The 16,906-nt window shown below is 43.2% G+C and overlaps 1 protein-coding gene and 1 pseudogene across 4 annotated transcripts in view; both read left to right on the top strand.

The window, feature by feature from the left end:
• The first annotated feature begins 4,660 nt into the window (after positions 1-4,660).
• Positions 4,661-7,575, top strand: LOC115049240 (uncharacterized; annotated as a pseudogene).
• Positions 7,576-9,899: 2,324 nt separating this feature from the next.
• apba1a (amyloid beta (A4) precursor protein-binding, family A, member 1a) overlaps positions 9,900-16,906 on the top strand; it is a 55,821-nt gene continuing 48,814 nt past the window's right edge. For 3 of the 4 annotated variants that reach the window (XR_003841114.1, XM_029511298.1, XM_029511296.1), the window contains exon 1: positions 9,900-9,986. The gene's annotated coding sequence lies outside the window, so the exon portion shown is untranslated. Of the gene's footprint in view, positions 9,987-15,896; positions 15,965-16,906 lie in introns of those variants that run through there. The other variant, XM_029511297.1, reaches the window with a different exon arrangement.

The raw sequence follows: 16,906 nt of genomic DNA, 5'->3' as shown, positions 1-16,906 counted from the left end.
AGATGGGAGGAAGCTCGAGGAGAATCAAGGAAAAGATCCAAGGAGTCTTCGAGCAGCTCTTCTTCTTCATCTTCTTCCTCTGCCGCTAGCAGAAGAGATTGTAAGTTTATTTTTTCACATCAACCTGTACTTCAAACTGTGTACCTGCATGAACAGACCGTGTATAGCTCAGTGGGAAATAATTTTATTTATTTTTTCAGACTGTAGGAAGGAGAAGAGGAGGAATTCGCGCTACAGAAGAAACAGGTCCCCATCATACAAGAGACCAAGGTCCTCATCCTACAAAAGAAGCAGGTCCTCTTCCTACAGAAGAAGAATTAGATCGCCATCCTACACACGGTCACCAAACTGCAGGGTTAGAGTTAGGGTTACCCTGCAGACACCCCAATAGATTCCTTGACAGGTTGTATGCACTGGCGTATGAGGTTTGAGTTCAAAAAGGTGTGACATGGAGCAAAAAGGGAATGACAGTTGTAGGATTTTTTCAGACGACCCTTTTCTGGCGATAAACCTAGCTATAGATGAGTTGAATCATCCTGAAGCTCTAACGAATGCTGTAAATGAACTTTGTTCTGTAATAAACGATTTAACTATAGAAAATGATTCTGCGACTGAGCCCCCCGTCTCTTCTCATTTCTCTCGGCTTGATTCACCTTCTCCACCGGTTGTTTCACACACAGAGTGTTTGAATGCCATAGACAGGGCCGTACACCTGTTAGAGATTCAGGAGGGGGGAAACGCAGGTGTAGTTTGAGGGGCTGAGGAGAGGGAGGGGGACGAGGGGCAAAGCTTGTGGAGGATGAGAGGGAGGGGGACAGAGGGGTAGAGCTAGAGGAGGAGGGGGGCCAAGGGGCAGAGCTTGTGGAGGATGAGAGGTAGGGGGGCAGAGGGGGAGAGGGGGTTGTGATTAGAAATAGATTCAATAATATAGAAATCAGGCAAATTTAAAATTACCCGACTCCGACAGGCGTAGCCGATTATGGAGAATTTTACAGCTCTGTGATGGGAGCCGCTCATGACCTGTTTGAAAGAGCATTCTCGCAAGCACAGCCTCGTGACGTTGTACAGATGGAGCTAAGAGGCGACAGACTGAGTAAGGGCGTGTCTTCTATAGTCAGAGCTGAGAACGCTCAACTGGTTCAGTCCAACATGTCTGTCATGACGGATGCCGGTCTTGAATTAGTGGTGCAGTTGATACGCAACCCTCGCGGGGGAGGGAAAAGAAGCGTAGATAAAATGTTGGACAAGGATGTTATGAAAAAGAGGAGAAGATTTTTGTATGACATGACATGGCATGACAGCCACAGGCAAGAGGGAGTTTGAGGCGTGGTACGAAACGGTCAGGGGCGGAGTCTTTAACTTTGAAAAAGAAGTGCTGTTTTATTCTCAAAACGATGTGGACATTCTCTCTGAGGCTTGTACCGTTTTCAGAAACGGTTACATCCAGGAAACGGGTGTGGATCCTTTCAGCAGATCGACCATAGCCTCGGCCTGCATGAAACTATTTCTCACAAATTTTCTCAAGCCCAAAACCTTAGCCATTCCTCCGCCCGATCATTACAAACGTCAGTTTAAATCTTATTCGCACGACAGCATACAGTGGTTAGAATGGGTTTCTAACACCCGCGGCATCTTTATACAGCACGCTCTGAACGCCGGTGAAAAACAGCTGGGAAAGTACTTTGTAGACGGTTACGCAGAAGCAGGAGGCGTTAAGTACGTCTATGAATATTTGGGATGTTTTTATCACGGATACCCGGTGTGCTATCAACCTCAAGAACGCTCTCCTCTCACAGGGACCACATTTGAGGAGCTCCACTCTAGCACAGTGAGGAGACTAGAGAGGTTGCGTTTGGAGCACGGCGTCACACCTGTCGTCATGACGGAGCACAGGTGGGCGGAGATGAAAAAAACACACGAGGGGGTGAAAGATTTTGTCAGACGTTACGACGCTCCTCAGCCTCTGTCACCCTGCAAGGCTTTGTATGGAGGCAGGACGTGTGCCGTGAAGCTGAGACACACGGCTGAGCCTGACGAAACCGTCCTTTACGTAGACGTGACCTACCTGTATCCCTATGTAAATTGCAGTTTCCCTTATCCTCTGGGTCACCCTGAAATAATTCTTAAAGATTTTGAACACCCCAGCAGCTACTTTGGGCTAATCAAAGCCGTAGTGTATCCGCCCAGAGGTTTGCTATTCCCCCTTCTACCGTACAGAACTCTTTCTGGTAAACTGGTGTTTACTCTGTGCCGCGCCTGCGCAGAGATGAATTTTCAGCAGGGGGCGTGCACTCACAGTGACGAGGTCAGGGCTTTAAAGGGGGTCTGGGTCACGCCAGAGTTTAACAAGGCTTTGGAGATGGGCTATCGTTTAGCCAAGATCACAGAAGTGTGGCATTTCGATCGCAGGAACGACACCGTCTTTCTAAAGTACATGCAGACGTTTTTGAAAGGTAAACAGGAGGCTTCGGGTTACCCGCCCAAGGTCGTAGATGAGGAGAGCAGGGAAAGATACGTCAGAGACTATCAGACGCATCAGGGTATTTTGCTGGACGCCTCCCAAATTAAACCAAATCCGGCTAAAAGACAAATTTCTAAATTGTGTCACAACAGCTTCTGGGGAAAGTTTGCTCAGAGAAATAACCTCTGTCAGACGTCTCTCATCACAGAACCCGAAGAGCTTTTCTCTTTTATGTTTTCAGAAGACCACAAAGTCAAATACTTTAACTTCATCAATGACAAAGTGGCTCTGATCCAGTGGGTGCACGGAGATCGCTACATCGCCCCTCCCAACAAGGTAGACAATGTGTTTGTAGCTGCTTTCACCACGGCCTTCGGCAGATTAAAATTGTACGGTTACTTGGAACAGATGCAGGACAGAGTTCTTTACTTTGGGATAAAAGGGGATTTCTCTTAAAAAATTCTTCATTTCAGAATAAGTTTCGTGAGTGTAGAGTGAAGAGACGGTTGCTGCCTACCGGTCGTACTTTGCCTTTTGGTTTTTAAAAAAAATGTCACACCTTGTTGAAGAAATTGATTGAAAAGAGAAGAACTTAAATGAATGCAGCAGATCAGTGGAAAGGATATATATTTTACCTAGACTCACAACAGGACAAAATTGAGAAAAGAGATAGGGCTTTCCAGCATGTTGGAGGGAACAGATGGGGCCAAGTGTTTGCATATAGTGGAAATGGATGGTCACATGGTTCATACGGGTATCATCCAAGTGCACAGAACTGGACTAAACGATTACAACTTGGCGTAGATAATAACCAGATAATTTTGAAGTTTAATACCACCGCAGTTCTTTTGCAAGATAATAGTGAAGATCATGCTACACAGGCTCCATGTCATGTTTTAAGCCTTTGTGTATATAGACAGTCTGCCAAGGACCCCTGTGTACATTTGAGTCTCTGCCCTAATATGACCACCCCTGCTGAAGCAGAACAAATGGAACAGAAAAATTAAACCATAGGAGGCCTCACGAGTGGCCCCAAAAAGTGCTGTTAACATACAAATTATTAACCATGATGGTGAGATAAAAGTTGATGAATGGTTTCAAGTTATAACAGGTATTTCAGGACAAAGCAACAACTGGTTACTTATGGTTACTTATGGTAGAACAAGCTGCAAATAGGAGATTGTGTAGTGTGTATGGGTCCTAGGCCGATACTACAAATAATACCTGCAACGATCGATAAAAAATGTGTTGTGGAAGTGATGAATAAAACAAATCCGAGCATCACTTGTGCGAAGTGGGATTTCGTGTTTCCAGTCACTATATCAGAAAAAGAGAAACTTATATTTTCCAAAAGAGTTGCATTTGGAAACTTCACTTGTATAAACATAACAGGGGGTGGAAAGCTTTTAGGCAATCTCTCCAGTGAGTGGTGCTCCGAGATAATAACTGTGACTGGACATTTCAAACCGGTGCCTCGAGGGGACATTTGGTGGTGGTGTGGTGATGACAGATTATTTGACAAATTGCCTAAAAATGTGACAGGATTTTGTGCTCTAGTAACACTATTACTACCAGTGTCCATACACCCTATCTCTGCTAAAGAACTCATTGCTAGCTTATTTAGTGTTTTGCCTGAACAATGGCATTGCAAGAAAAGATCTGCAACCTGGTTAGCAGATGGTGATCCTACATACATTGACGCAATCGGTGTACCACGACGTTTTCCAGATGAATACAAATTAGTAGATCAAGCAGCAGCAGGATTCAGTCATTTTTATGTTGGTGGTGTACAATTAATAAAAATGCAGACAGGATCAACTACATCCACTACAACGTTCAAAAGTTAGGTAATTGGACACAGAGCGGCTTTGAGGCGGTACATGGACAGTTTTCTGCGACTTCTCTCATGGCATTCCAGAACAGGATAGCCCTGGACATGTTGTTGGCTGAGAAAGGAGGTGTGTGTGCTATGTTCAGAGAGCAGTGTTGCACGTTCATCCCCAACAACACAGCTGCTGATGGCAGCCTTACTAAGGCCATAGAGGGACTTCGAGCTCTCAATGGCAAGATGAAAGAACACTCTGGGTTTGACCCCTCAATGTGGGATTCCTGGATGGATGTTTTCGGAATATATAAAGCTCTAGTGTCCTCTGTTTTGGTCTCTATAGCAGTGTTTACTGCAATCTTAACCTTGTGTGGATGTTGTTGTGTGCCCTGCCTGCGTTCTCTTCTTAACCGTCTAATTACTACAGCAATTTCACCCTTGGAAGATAAAGTGGCTCAAATGTACCCCTTGCTGGATAGTAATTCTCAAACTGATGAGGAGAGTAGTGGAGAAGAAGACCCTATTAAAAATGTACTGGATTTGTTCTCAGTTTAAAAAGATTATAAATGTTAAAGACATTACCTCCAAGTGTAAACTTACTTGTGTTCATAAAAATGATCTCGCAGTTGAAAATCGTCATGAAGTGACTGAGCAGAGTGATATGAGAATTTGAGCAAGCATGTGATAAACAGGAGGGAAATGTTAGAATAAATGTACATAAAGTGATTATCACAGTACTGCTCTACTTTTACTAACCCTGCAAGAATGCAGAAACTTGTGTTTTTACTAGCAGGAGCTGAGATCATACCTCCGAAGATAGATTTATGAAGAAAGGGAGGATGTCGAAGCGAGATTACTTTGTTTATAAACTAACCCCTCAATGTGTTTCTTGTGTTTCTTGTGACGTAACTTGAATATAAATCATACAACAAGTGTCTATTCATTCACTACGTTGCAGCTGTGTATTCCCACCTTTAGAGCTGCAACGTCTTCTAACTAGGGACCACCTAAGGAAATAAAAAGAGGGAGAACAGAAGAGATACTTCAGAGCAGGTAGAGAATGTCACTGAACATATCTCTGTCTGTTCTCCTTGCAAGTAAAATGAGCGCTGTTGTCCTTTGTCTTTCTTCCCTGTGTGTTCAATAATCCAAATAAAATAATCCAATAAATCCAAAACCCTGACAATCCCGAGTCAAGACCAGGAGGCAGAGCCGCAGTTTAACACACTCCTCTGCGCCTCAGTCAGAGTGGTCACCTGCCGAGAATAGAATAGAGTCTCTGTCTATGTTTAGGTCTATAGAAACTGTGTCTGTCCCCCGACCACCTAAATTTAGGAAAGTTAATAAACCCAAATTAAACAGAAGAGGAGCTAAAAACAAAAACTTAACTGAAATCAAAACAGCCACAAAGTCAGTCTCAAATAACACTGCGATCAAATGTGGACTGTTGAACATTCGATCATTATCATCAAAATCTCTACTAGTAAATGATCTCATAGCTGATCATCGTATTGATTTATTTTGTATAACTGAAACGTGGCTGCAGCAGGATGAGTATGTTAGCATTAATGAAGCTACACCCCCAACTCATGTTAATTTTCATATCCCTCGTACCACAGGTCGAGGAGGGGGGGTGGCTGCAATATTTCAGTCAAGCCTATTAATCAACCCCAGACCAAAATCTGGCTGCAGGTCTTTTGAAAGCCTCACTCTTAGTCTTTCCCACTCAGACTGGAAAGGTGAAAAATCAGTTCTGTTAGTTACAGTATACCATCCACCTGCTCCGTACTCAGAATTCCTATCAGAGTTTTCTGAGTTTATATCAGTTAGTACTCAGTACAGATAAAATCATTATACTGGGAGATTTCAATATACATGTTGATGTAGAAAGCGACAGCCTTAGTTCTGTGTTTCTTTCCCTACTAGACTCAATTGGCTTTTCCCAGCATGTGAATGAACCCACTCACTTCTACAATCATATCCTTGATCTTGTTCTAACATATGGCATTGAAATTGACAAGCTAACAATTCTTCCCTAAAACTCTCTCCTGACTGACCATTACCTTATTACATTTGAGTTTACTTTAATGGGCTCCACAGCATTGAGAAATAAATTCAGCTATAGAAGATGTTTATCTGAAGCTGCTGTGGCTGAATTTAAAAAGAATATTCGGTTATCATTCCCAACAATGCCATATCTAAATTCAAATGAGGATTTCTCCCATATGCAGGTTGATGACCTTGTGAATAGCACTATGGCCACACTGCGTTCGAATCTCGACAATGCCGCCCCTCTCAAAAAGAAAGAATTCAATCTGAGGACGCTGGCTCCCTGGTATACTTACCAAATCCGTGCCTTAAAGCAGACATCAAGGAAATTAGAAAGAAATTGGTGTTCCAGTAAGTCAGAAGAGTCTCACAGAGCCTAAAAACATATAAAAAAGCTCTCCGCAGTGCTAGAAGTTCATATTACTCAGCACTCATAGAAGAAAACAAGAACAACCACAGGTTTCTCTTCAGCACTGTAGCCAGGCTGACAGAGAGCCATAGCTCAGTTGAACCAGTGATCCCCTTAGCTCTAAGCTGTGATGATTTTATTATATTTTTTCAGAGAAAAGTTCTCACGATCAGAGAAAGAATTTATCAGCTCTTGCCTACGTTAGATACAAATCTCCTACTGAATACAGCAACTCCCGAATCAGCTGCAAGGACTCTTTTACATTTGGAATCATTCTCACCTCTGAATCTCTCGGAGTTAGCTTCTATAGTTTCATCATCCAGACCGTCAACCTGTCTATTAGACCCAGTACCAATTAGCCTCTTTAAAGATTTCTTTTATTTAATTGAGCCATTCATTCTAGATTTGATTAATCTGACTTTATTTCTGGGATATGTACCTCAGGCACTTAAGACCGCGGTCAACAAACCCCAGTTTAAAAAGCCTAATCTTGATTCAGATGTTTTGGCAAACTATAGACCCATATTGAACCTTCCATTTATTTCTAAAATCATTGAGGAAGCTGTATAAAAACAACTACACGACCATCTAGATGGGAACAGTTTGTTTGAACAGTTTCAATCAGGATTTAGAGCCCATCATAGCACAGAAACAGAGCTGGTTAAAGTCTCCAATGACATTCTAATGGCCTCAGACAATGGATCAGCCTCCATACTTCTCCTTCTAGATCTTATTGCATTCGACACCATAGATCATAATATTTTACTACAGAGACTGGAACATGAAATTGGAATTAAAGGAACTGCACTAAGGTGGTTCAAATCATACTTATCAGATAGACATCATATCTCTCCTGTGGTAGCTGCTCTTCATTGGCTGCCAGTAAAATATAGAGTAGAATTCAAAATTCTTCTTTTAATATATAAAGCTCTTAATGGCCAACCTCCCCCATATCTCAGAGAGCTCATAGTTCCTTACTGTCCTAACAGGCCACTCCACTCTCTAGATGGAGGTTTACTTGTGGTTCCTAGAGTCTCCAAGAGTAAATCTGGAGGCAGATCTTTCAGTTATCAGGCTCCTCTTCTATGGAACCAACTTACAGTATCGGTCCGGGGGGTGGACTCTTTAGTAATTTTCAAGACCAGGCTTAAAACTTTCCTGTATGACAGAGGGTTAGGGTTAGTAAGTCTACTACTCTACTCTTTAGCTATGCTGCTATAGGCCTAGGCTGCTGGGGGAAGGACTGATCTCTCTCTCTCTCTCTCTCTCTCGCTGTCTGTCTCTCCCTGTCACCCTCTCTCCCCCTCTCCCTCTTTCTTTCTCCCTCCCTCTCGCTCGCTCTCCTTTACTCCCCCTTGCATGCGCTGATAAGAACCATCCTTCTTAAAAAACACACTTTCACCCAGTTCTAAGCATTTATACTGCATTTACTAACCATGTTCTGCCAAAGTCTCTGTCTCTCCCAGTTCCTCTCCTCTCTCTCCCTGTCCTCATCCTGCAGGTGGTGACTCATCGTCATCCAACGTTCCTGCAACACCTGCTGGTCCCATATTTCATGAATTCTGTATTACAGCTCAACTCCATGAACTTCATGCAGCAACATGTTACTGCCTATACCCTCCCCCCAATGCCTATCTCACTATCTCTCTCTCTCTCCCATTCTCAACCCAATCGGTCGAGGCAGATGGCCGCCCCCCGGGGCCTGGTTCTGCTCGAGGTTTCTGCCTCTTAAAGGAAGTTTTTCCTGGTCTCTTTAAATAATTTTATAAAGAGTTTGTTCTAGACCTGCTCTATATGTAAAATGCCTTGATGTAACTTTGTTATGATTTGGCACTATACAAATAAATCTGATTTGATTTGATTTATGTGAACCCATCTCTTTCCCACGCTTTTGTGCCTATCCCCCACGTGAACCACACCTTCCAGACTAATCAATGTATCATCTTCACACAGACCCCATATATACAGCATGATGTTTGCCTTGCACTCCTTTTACTCTGAGCACAATGAGTAGGCCACTGAACAAGCGGTTCTCTGTCGAAGAGGTTCTGGGCCAGCTTTTTGGACATGATGAAGAGGGCACTGAAATTGAACCACAGATTGAGGAGGATGTCGCGGAAGTGGAAGACAACCTAGATTTTGATCCAGACTTTGAGGAGACTGACCAGTTAACAGATGGAGAGGGAGAGGCACCTGAAGAACAGGCACCTGAGGAGACATTCCAGTCCAAGAGTGGACACTTGCTCTGGTCTACATCCCCCCAGGACAGAGGAAGTAGAGCAAGAGTGGAAAACATCATAAAGATGACGCCAGGGCCAACACGGTATGCAACATCTCGTGTGGATGACATCAAGTCCAGCTCCCAACTCTTTTTACCAAAGTCCATTGAGGGAATTATACTCAAGATGACAAACCTGGAGGGGAAGTGTGCGTTTGGGGACACCTGGAGAGAAATGCAAAACATAGGCAAGGCCCACTCTGACCTGAGTGTCACATGCCACTCATGTGCATGAATTCACATACACGCACACACACAAACACGACTTCATGTGGAGTTTGGTCTTTGGTTTTCCATTTAGTTTTTACATTACATGTTCATTTTGTAATCAATTTTCAGTGCCTATTTGTATTTTCACTGGAGTTATTTTATGTCCAATTCTATAAATTCATGTTAAACACTACTTTGAGACATTGTTCACAGCTAAAGAATGGTGAATAAAAATTTGGTGGTGAAAAATGACTTTTGTGCTAATTTAAGAGCAGTTCAAACATACTGGTCAATTTTGACCGAGAACACGAAAGTAAGGGGCGGGAGGTGAACACGACCGGAGGGTTAAACAAGGCTGAACTGCGTTAGGAGAACGACAAGTTAGTCTGGACTTGAATAGCGGGCGTTATTTGGCGACGTTGATGGAATACCCCCTAGTGTTAGTGAGGAGGGCTTACAGCACATTTAAAGGAGTGTTGTTTTTTTTAAAAATTTAATATAAAATTTCTATGTCTAAATATGTGTCATTTGTTTCTGGTTTCACCATTACAGTCCGGTTGTAATGGTGTGATGCGGGAGGGAGGGGCCGGGAGGAGAATACATACACACACACAGAGAGAGAGAGAGAGAGAGAGAGAGAGAGAGAGAGAGAGACAAACCAGGGCAGGCGGCAACGGCTACAGGGAAGATGGAGGACTGTGTGGCCGGTCGAGCTCAGACCTCCAGGCTGCGGTTCCATCCCCGCTGAAAGCAGGTGAGTTCGCTTGTCGTTCGGCTTAGATCTGGTCTCTGGTGCACGGAGTCTGTGCTGCAGGGACACAGGGAGGTTTGGCGATTTGAGGAGTGGCTTCAGGGTGGGATAACGCCGCGCTACAGAGGAAATACCAAACCGGGATCCGGAGGGACACATGTAGCGCTGCAGGTTTGCATGACGCTTTGTATCGGTATAACGCTCCCTTGCACCGCCCTGACAAGAATATGGCGAGAATCGGCCCACAGAGGCCATGCAGGTGCAGAGTCCTGGCAGGCAAAAGATAAGCCAAACCATGCTCTGATCTAGGTTAGGGTTATGTAAGGGTGCTTCCTAGGTTCTGGTCCTGGTCTGAGTACTCGGCTCCATCACCTCCTGTTATCAGACACTTTGTTCATCTGTGGGGCCTTTGCCTGGTTGTTGGTTATGTAGTCTGTCTTGACTGCAAAACCTCCATTCAGAAACTTGTTTCATCAAGTTCTGATAGAGCCACTGTGGAAATATCTGAGGCCCACATACTGAATGTTCCCAAAGGCTTCTGGTCAAAGTCTTCTAATCAAAGGTCCCTGTAGGCATCTTCTGGTCAGAGTGGTGAATTTTTACACAAATGTTTAATTTAAAGACACAAACACGATCAGTGGAGAAAAAAAAGAACTGCTCCTATCAGCTAGTAGAGAAGCCTGTCGGTGTTTGACAGCAGGTAGAGTTCTGCGTTTATGCTTGATTGACAATGGGTATGTTGTTGATGGTTCTGCTGTTTCTGGCAGCTGTGTAATCACAGGATAATCAACAGTTTGTGAATGTGTTTCAGTTTATTTTCGTTTACTGCCAGTTTTCACTGTGAAGTCAACATGCAGTACTCTGGAGGTACATTCACTCGCAGTGATGATGACTCATCCTCAACGTTTGCCATCTTGGCTATGAAACAGAAGGAGGAGGAGCCTCCACTGTATTTTCAAAATAGTAAAAACAATGGCAGAAGAAAAGCATGTCGGTGGAGGCATTGTTCATCATAGATTCATTTCCATATCACATGCATGTGTTGTTAAAAAAAAAAAAAAACAACCAACCAAACAAAAAAAATTATGATAATAAAATAAAAGTTGAGGTCATGTGTATTGGCCTGTCACCATTTGGTATAACAAGGTCGCCTGGTGGGACTGACACCCTGCTGTCAGTGATCAAAGTGCTTGTTTGTCAAAAGCTAAGTATGGACAGTGCTGTGGTTGGATGGACCAGATAGCTGTGAGAGGGAGGAGGGTCTGGTGGGCATTAGAATTAACTGATTTCAACAGAAACGATGGCACAAGGAACAAATAGTATGCCTCCTCTTCCTCCTCTCCCTGCATGGATGGATGGATCCAAAAGACCATTTGTCATTTTATAACAAGCATACAAGAGCAGCATTCTCATGAATGAATGGAGTTTTTTGGCCACATTTTCGCCGTTTATAGTGCCAAAATATTGTATTCTACCCAGAAAAACGATAGCACACCGATCCCAAACAGGCCCCAAATGATGGGCTTTGGTCCGTGGGGGTGAATTCAAAGACTAACCCTAACCCTAACCCTAACCCTCCGATGAATTTGCAATCAAAATTCTTATAGAAGAGGAATATTAATATAAAAAAGAAGAAGAATAAATGTGCAGGATAACAATAGTTATCGAGACTATTGTCTCTATAGCCAAATGCTATAAGAGTCAATAGTGACGCACAAACTAGAAAATTTGAGGGAAATTTTGAAGTGCCACGGGGTCTGTCGCCTGCATGAGTACAAAAGTCACCCTGATCACGTTTTGGTTTGGCGAACTTATTACGTTCAATTCAATTCAAATCAAATCAAATCAGATTTATTTGTATAGTGCCAAATCATAACAAAGTTACATCAAGGCACTTTACATATAGAGCAGGTCTAGACCAAAATCTTCATTAAATTAATTAACGAGACCCAACAGATCCCCTGATGAGCAAGGACTTGACGACAGTGGCAAGGAAAAACTTCCTTTAAGAGGCAGAAACCTCGGGCAGAACCAGGCTCAGGGGGGGCGGCCATCTGCCTCGACCGGTTGGGTTGAGAGTGGGAGAGCGAGAGAGAGTGAGATAGGCATTGGGGGGGCTGCATGAAGTTCATGGAGTTGAATTGTAGTACAGAATTCATGAAGATATGGGACCAGCAGGTGTTGCAGGAACATGGGATGGTGATGAGTCACCACCTGCAGGATGAGGACAGGGAGAGAGAGGAGAGGAACTGGGAGAGACAGAGACTTTGGCAGAACATGGTTAGTAAATGCAGTATAAATGCATAGAACTGGGTGAAACTGTGTTTTTTAAGAAGGATGGTTCTTATCAGCGCATGCAAGGGGAGAGGAAAGGAGAGCAAGAGTGAGCAAGAGGGAGGGAGAGATAAAGAGGGAGAGGGGGAGAGCAGGTGACAAGGAGAGACAGACAGAGAGAGATAGAGAGAGAGAAGCTCAGTCCTTCCCCCAGTAGCCTAGGCCTACAGCAGCATAGCTAAAGAGTAGAGGACTATAAGCTCTGTTATACAGGAAAGTTTTAAGCCTGGTCTTGAAAATTGCGAAAGAGTCCGCCCCCTGGACCAATACTGGAAGTTGGCTCCTGGAAGAGGAGCCTGATAACTGAAAGATCTGCCTCCAGATTTACTCTTGGAGACTCTAGGAACCACAAGTAAACCTCCATCTAGAGAGTGGAGTGGCCTACTAGGACAGTAAGGAACTATGAGCTCTCTGAGATACGACGGAGTCGTATCTCAGTCTCTGTAGTCTCTGTAGTCTCTGTAGTAAAATATTATGATCTATGGTGTTGAATGCAGCACTAAGATCTAGAAAGAGAAATAGATGTTTTGCTACAGCTTTCTCAATGATTTTAGAAATAAATGGAAGGTTCGATATGGGACTATAGTTTGCCAAAACATCTGGATCAAGATTAGGCTTTTTAAGCTGGTGTTTGATGACCGTGGTCTTAAGTGCCTGAGGTACATAACCCAGAAATAAAGTCAGATTAATCAAATCTAGACGGTCTGGGTGAGGAAACTATAGAAGCTAGCTCTGAGAGATTCAGAGGTGAGAATGATTCCAGATGTAAATGAGGCGCCGCAGCTGATTCAGTAGGAGATTTCTATCTAATGTAGGCAAAAGCAGATAAATTCTTTCTCTGATCGTGAGAATTTTATCTGTAAAAAAGTTAATAAAATCATCGCTGCTTAGAGCTAAGGGGATCACTGGTTCAACTGAGCTATGGCTCTCTGTCAGCCTGGCTACAGTGCTGAAGAGAATCCTGTGGTTGTTCTTGTTTTCTTCAATGAGTGCTGAGTAATAATTTCTTCTACCTAGGCTGAGAGCCTTTTTATATGTTTTTAGGCTATCTTTCCAGGCTCTTTGAGACTCTTCTGACTTACTGGAACGCCAATTTCTTTCTAATTTCCTTGATGTCTGCTTTAAGGGAATTATACCAGGGAGCCGGCCGCCTCAGTTTGAATACTTTCTTTTTTAGAGGGGCGGCATTGTTGACAGATATGACTACGACCTGGATGAATGAGAATATACACAGGATGAGAGCAACAAATGAGTCTGGTGAATGTACTGGTGTGTTCTGCAGGGCCCTCCCAGCCCATATATTTGGGATGGATCATTACACGTTACACTGATCGTTACACGATCAGTGTTGCCAGCTCCTCAGTAAGGAAAGTCAATCAATCAATGAATTTGCATGGTGTTATTCTTTCATTACTTTTTCGTGCTTGTCACTCAAGTTAATAAGCAGCTCCACTCTGGATTTGACGAAAAAGTGATTTCGACTACTCCTTTGAGCACTCGTAGTTCGATGTTATCTGTGTCTGTCTCAATTTTCACAAAAGACTCATATACAACAGACTACTGTATTGTCTATGGACAGCATTTACAGAACATTTTGGTAAACATTCAGTTACCTACAAGTTATATGCGACATTAACAGTGCATCAGGCCATGACAGGAAACTTAAGTGAATACTTTTCTTACTACAACAACTAACTGCAATCTGTAAATAATGCATTCATCATATGGGACACCATGTTGAGACCAGTTCATTATGCACATAATTTTTATTAAATATAAAATATTTACAAAAACAAAGTGGAGACTTCAGATTCAAAACATTTTAAACGTCCTGAAGTAATACACTTCTTCACCTTGCTCAGACAAAAAAGAAAATGCAAGAATATTATAAACAATGACATTAAAAAGAAATTCAAATGGTATCAGAGCATACAACATCATTGTGCAAAAATATAACTTCTTTATATAGTCAGTTCATCACAAAAAAACATTGAATTTCAAACTTAGTCTTTCAAAAATGAAGAATCAAACAGACTGTGTACACATTCAATATTACAATTTAACACACTCAAAGAAATAAATACAAAAAGATAAAATCAGATTCATATCAAATATTGTTATCACTTAACTCTATCTTCTTTGTTTTCACTGTCAAGTGAGATCTAGGTAAATGCAACATGACTGGTCGTGTATGTGTGTGTGGTGGGCCGGGATGGGGGGCTGGAGTGTGTCCTGGGGTTGGGGGGTTGCTATTTACCTATAGCTGGGACAGTGGTTGACGAGCACCAGGGCATGTCCACACGGCGGTGGGCCTGTATGCTGCGTCTCTTGGGCCCACTGCTGCTCTGAGATCCCCTGCAGTTCAGCCTAGGAACATGAGGTACCCAGTTTCTGTGTGTGGCCGCGAGGAGGCACTGCAGGAGTCTTGGTAGTGGAGAGGCTATATACTGGCAGGTGGAAACTAACATAGTCAGCTGCTCTTTTCACCCTCCATTAGAAAGGCTAGCCAGCGGCAGTAGATGTAAGCAGAGAGGAGTACACAGAGCACCAGGCAGTAGCAATATGCACAAACTCTAAGCACTACACTACAGCACTTAATGCTTCACACATACTCACACAATGCAGTATGTACAAACAAACAAACACACACACACACACAGCGAAAAACACATCCATGCACACAACATAGACACAGATAGAGAAACAAAAACCACAGTACAAATAGAGCAGGTTCTGATGGAGACCATACCACAATACAGGGAAAAAGGGTTGCAAAAGAAGGAGAACATGCTCCAAGTTTGGCCACATTGCTGAATAAATGAAAATACTTAACAAGAATACCTACCGCTAATCTGGGCTGGTCCTATCTGCTGAAAGGATGAACATACCTACCAACATTCCAACCTGTGATGAAACATCTACGCTCATTATACTTACCGAGAATCATTTTCTGCCTAACAGTTGCCAAATCCAACTAAAATCAAGAAAGAAACCAAGTGGAATAGCCATCCAGACACCATTCCAATACCGTGGAAAGAAGAAGAGCAAAAGAGGCAGCATTGTAAACAATGCTGAGATCAAGAGTCTCCCGCTGAAGTCAGAAGACAGTATACCGAACTTAGATAACTGTAATAACTTTGCAGTATACCTGATTGAAGGCAAGATTCCGGTTGATATAAATGTGATCAATCAGTGTCTGCTTTTCTGTTGTTGCAGCGGAGACAAGCTGTCTATAGCCTTTGGAGTGAAACAACTCATGGATGGATTTCTTTCCTTTGGAGAACAGGTCTTCATTGAAGTCTCCACAAACCACAACAGGCTGGCAATCCATCATCTCCAAGGAGTTCAAGAGACTTTGCATGTTTGGAAGAAATGTTTCAAGACAGAGATTTGGTGGTCTGTATACAGTGGCTATCAACACTCTAACAGGGGCCACAACTTTGACAATAGCAAATTCAAGATCCGGCACATGTTGAAAGTATCGCCAGGACTCTACTTGAAGATTGCTCTTGTAATAAACTGCAACTCCACCGCCATCTTTTGTAGCCTACTCTGTCTACTCTGTTTGCATATGAGACGTGTCTGTTGCACACTAACAGGTCGTATCCGTCCAAGTGAAACTTTGGGGGAACGAAGGATCCAGTCAAGTGAGTTTCCGTAACACATAAGACATCAGCAAGCCTCAATTCATGGTGACATTTCACGTTGTCAAGTCCTTCCACGTTGTGATGGACGATTGCCAACGTCAAACCAGTGTGGGGGGCAGCACGGTGGCGTACTGGTTAGCGCTGTCGCCCCTCGTGGGTTCGGTTCCTGGCCTGAGTCTTTTCTGTGTGGAGTTTGCATGTTCTCCCCGTGTCTGCATGGGTTTCCTCCGAGTACTCCGGTTTCCTCCCACTGTCCAAAGACATGCATGTATAGGATAACTGGCAATGTTTGGAATGAAGCATGATTCATATTGTCCATTGCTGTCATTCTATTTGGATCAGCATAAATCTTCTTTTCCTCAAACTCAATGATCTTTAGTCCTTCAAGTGAGTTTGTACAGCTAAGAGCAACATAGGCCATTCCAGGTTCAAATACAAGCTTCAGACACACCACTGCAGACTTCATAGTCATGCCTTGCACTTTGTGAGCTGTACAACCAAATGCCAGTTTCATTGGGAACTGCCGTCGAACCACTCCTCACATGCTTGTATTTTCCTCAGATTTTTCGACGTACAATTTCAATTTGTGAAATTTCTTACCTGCTATTGGATTATCCAATTCAAGCCCAATCAGCGTCACTGTCGTTGGTTGACCTTTTTCAAATTTCCTGACAATGTTCCTGATTGTAGCAAAAGTTACGTTTACAATTCCATCCTCGATATCCAGGCTCTGAATCACCATTACCAGTGCTCCACACGCAGCTCGTATGTTGTCAGGTAAATCCCTCTTCTTGCCCTTGATGCAAATATGCGTCATGACCATTGGTCCTGTTCGGGGGGTCTTTTTTGTAGTCCTCTGCTGGAATGTCCTGAACTTTTAAGTTGAGCCCAGTCAAATTTGCAGAATTGTGAGCATCAACTTCTTTGTTCATTGCGAAGATA

The sequence above is a fragment of the Echeneis naucrates genome, chromosome 9 (genome assembly GCF_900963305.1).
Source record: "Echeneis naucrates chromosome 9, fEcheNa1.1, whole genome shotgun sequence".
NCBI classification, from domain to species: Eukaryota; Metazoa; Chordata; class Actinopteri; order Carangiformes; family Echeneidae; genus Echeneis; species Echeneis naucrates.
The sequence above is the reverse complement of the archived record's forward strand: the minus strand, read 5'-3'. Positions and strand labels throughout refer to the sequence as shown.